This window comes from Protopterus annectens, chromosome 5.part0 (assembly GCF_019279795.1).
Source record: "Protopterus annectens isolate FY-2018-M chromosome 5.part0, PAN1.0, whole genome shotgun sequence".
Taxonomy (NCBI): Eukaryota; Metazoa; Chordata; order Ceratodontiformes; family Protopteridae; genus Protopterus; species Protopterus annectens.
The window spans coordinates 972504598-972508691 of NC_056735.1; the positions used below are offsets into that span (position 1 = coordinate 972504598).

Sequence of the window (4094 nt, forward strand, 5' to 3'; positions counted from 1 at the left end):
ACAATCTTAAAATATATATGTTGAGCTTACTAGATTAGGTCTGAGCATCAAAAGTATGCTAGAATTTTCAGTTCAGCAGAACAAAATAATTCAGAAAAATGTATTGTCTTACATCATCCAGCCTTATTTTTCTTTCCTTAAAGTTCTAAGTGTAAATACAGGCAGAGATTAATACTTTGTAATGACTGCTTTTAAGTTTTCTTAAAAGATATACAGAATTAAAATGAGAGAAAATCATTATCCCCTAGCATTATAGGTGAAATTGAACTTTACTAGCAAATAATAATGCCACAGCTTTAAACTTTAGCAAGTTGAAGAATATGGAAAAAATCAACATTTATACAACAAATGCCATTTTATTATTTCTGCTTGATATATAAATGAGATACTTTTGAAAATAGTTTAAAATCTTGTATCAGTAAGATCTTAAAAACATAAGTTTTGTTCATTCTTCAACTATTCAAGAATTATGCACTCTTAAGTAGCAAACGTTTTGTAACTTAATTCCAAATTTCTCAGAAAAATAACTGCAACACAATACCCTCCATTGCAAGTAGTTATAGTGACTGTCCATAAAGTTAAACCATTTTATTTAATACTGATTTCAAAAAAGTGTATAATAAGACTATATAACAATTCTTTTTTCATGCCTTTATCTTAAGTAATATTAACATCTGTCATTTTTTCTAATCAAATGGCATTAAGATATTCCAAGCTCTGTGCAGTGGGTACTAATTTAAGACATAGTAATGATCAGTCTTTGGAATGTCCAGGATGCATATGGGAGTAATTTAGTTAACCCCACACAGATACAAGTAAAAAAAACTCATCTGGAACTGTCTTATATCTTCATCTTTTAGCAATATTAAGTTTAGCACGGCATCAGGTCTTTGAAATACAGTTTTTCTATGGAGACACAATATAAAGTTGATTGAATTATACATCACCTTAAAAATGCAAAGCCTTCCCAAAGCAATGTCTTACTTAGACAATTTACAGAACATAATGGAAAATCAATTATTACAGTGAACAATGTAGCTGCTTTTACCTACAGTGTGAGTTTAGGTTCTTCATTGCATTTTAAGTCTAAAGAATTCTTCCTGTACTGCTTGCTTGCCCATTACATGGTTCTGAAACATTTTTGTCTCACGTTGTTTTCAATGAATAAGACATGCAGATGAACCTTTTCTTAAAACTATGTTACCTAGATGTTTACCTATTTTCTTGCAGGAAAACAGCCATGATAATGTTAAGATGACCATAGCAGCATGCCACTTCCATATGAATGGATCAGAGCATTTGCAAACATCTTCTTCTTCTTTCGGCTTTTCCCGGTTAGGGGTCGCCACAGTGGATCACCTGTCCGCTCATGATTGGCAGTGGAGTTTTACAGTGTCAAGTTGCCAGCCCTGTGCCCAACCTTCCACAGAAGGCACACACACACTCGCACCTAGGGCCAATTTAGAGTGTCCAATCCATGTACAGCATGTCTTTAGGATGTGGGAGGAAACTGGAACACCCAGAGGAAATCCACATGACCACAGGGAGGACATGCAGACTCCGCACAGAAGGCACCCCAGCTGAGGATCAAAGCGGAGAACCTCTTGCTGTGAGGCAGCAACGTTAACCGCTGCACCACCATGGCCACCCTAGAGCATTTGCAAACATACTCAAGTTAATTGCTTATAGCTTTGTTTTGTTTTGTTTTACTAGCCTGATAAATTGTGATTTTTCTATTTTTTTCTTTATTTTGGGATTTGAGATTATCTGAGGCAAAAGGCTTTGGAATAAATTATAAATATGATTTATTTCAACCAGTTAAGGGAATGCTTATGAAACATCAGGAATAACAGATTTGAATATTTTTCATTTTGCATTTATTTTGAGTATATTCCTTAGAATTGCCTCTTTTATGTCTTTGTTTCTTAATGTATAGGTTATGGGATTAACCAGAGGAGTCATTATGCTAAAGAACATAGTTCCTATTGCATGGAAATCATCAGAAAGTCTAGGTATCCCATAGGATAAATATGCCAGCACTATTGATGAATAGTATGAAACAACTACTATTAAATGGGAGCTACAAGTTGAAAATGCTTTGCTCCTCCCCTCTTTAGACTTCATGTTTAGCACAGTACCAATTATTTTTACATAGGATAGCACTACTAAAAGTAAAGGCACTATAGTCACAGTCATTGACACAAACAAGGCACTAGTAATGCTCTTCGTCACATCAACACATGCTAGTCTTATTACAAACATATGCTCGCAAAAATAGTGATGAACTTCATTGGGACCACAAAATGGCAACTTCTTCAACTGTGTAGCAGCAGGAGATGCACCAATTACGAAAGGTAACACCCATGTTGTTATAATTAATAGTGCACTTGTTTTATGTGACATAAAAGTGGCATAATGAAGTGGGTTACAGATTGCTACATATCGATCAAAGGCCATAACAACTAAGGATAAGGCTTCTGCAATTATCAAAGAATGGAAAAGAGTCATTTGAATGAAACAACCATCAAATGATATTCTGTTGGCTCCAGTCAAAAGATGAGCTAACATTTTAGGAATTATAGTTGTTGTAAATAGAATGTCAATAACAGATAAATTACTAATAAACACATACATAGGTTTGTGAAGTTTGTAGTTTGTCTTTACCACAATAAGGATGGTAATGTTCCCCACAATAATTGCCATATAAATTAGAAGCAATGCACAAAAAAGTTCTTTTTGAACATTTTGAAAGTATGGATACCCAAGAAAAACAAATTCTGTCACTTGATGACTGTCATTGTATATAATCATTGTATCTCATGAAGTAATACCTAGGAAAGAAAAACAGAAAAAGTGAAGGTTTGTTATAAATGCCATTACACTTTATTATTTACAAAGCTATATTTATAAGTCTGGGAAGCTGCATGACAAAAAACATTAGAAGAGTTAAGGGTCTGAGTACAAATTTCTGAACATAACAGAAGGAAGAATGAAGATGAACAGAGGACTAGATAGAAGGCAGAAAGAACTAATACTTCAGTATTAGCTGTTTCATTATTCATTAACTGGCAGGATGTAAAAAGAGCACCTCTGAGTTATTATATATTAAGACATTTTATGTAAAGATTCAGAAATGGTAGCGTGTTGGCTAAGATGAGATAACTGTGTGGTTAAGTGCATGCCAAGGCATTAGACATTAGAATGGGTACTGTGTAGTACGTCATTCGGGTGAAAGTTAAAGATTTTTTTCCACACTTGAGCATGTACTTATTGCTTAAACAACAAACATTCTGATGATCCTTAATGAGCTAATAAAAATATATTTCCAGTTTTTATACTGTACTGTATTTGTATATGTATATATACATATAGTTTATCAACATTTCAGAGTGTTGAACCTCATATGGTAGAGACCATATGATTAATGTTCTGAGACACTGAACATTTGCCATTGCAGGACTACTGTTTGTAGTAAGATTGTGGTACAGTTGGGATCAGGGAATTGTTCTTTTTCCCACTGTAGTTTAATCTTGGAGTTGGTATATATGATTACCAGGGGTTATGGGGGTGCAAGGGTGCTCCCCCCATACAAAAACAGTGTTTGTTTCTTTTTTGTGTTTTCAATATTTCAGAAGATTGATAATAACCCATATATGTATATATATATATATATATATATATATATATATATATATATATATATAGGTTTACTATCAGAATTGCGAACGTCACTCGGTCGAACGTTGTATAGTCGAACGCATAAGGTCGGAAACACAAATGTCGAAGGCAGTATAATCAATCGAGGAACGGTTTTACCATGGGTCGAGGTAGGGAGGATGTTTGTAGTAGGGTATTATACTGTACACCTACCTCGACCCATGGTAAAACCGTTCCTCGATTGATTATACTGTCTTCGACATTTGTGTTTCTGACCTTATGCGTTCGACTATACAAAGTTCGACCGAGTGACGTTCGCAATTCTGATAGTAAACCATATATATATATATATATATATATATATATGTGTGTGTGTGTGTGTGTTTGTGTGTGTGTAATAAATATACACATATACATATGGATGTGAAAAAAAAACA

The 4094-nt window shown here is 34.0% G+C and overlaps 1 pseudogene; it reads right to left on the bottom strand.

Annotated features, from left to right (window-relative positions):
* Window positions 1-1830: 1830 nt before the first annotated feature.
* Window positions 1831-2811, bottom strand: LOC122802302 (annotated as a pseudogene).
* Window positions 2812-4094: the final 1283 nt, after the last annotated feature.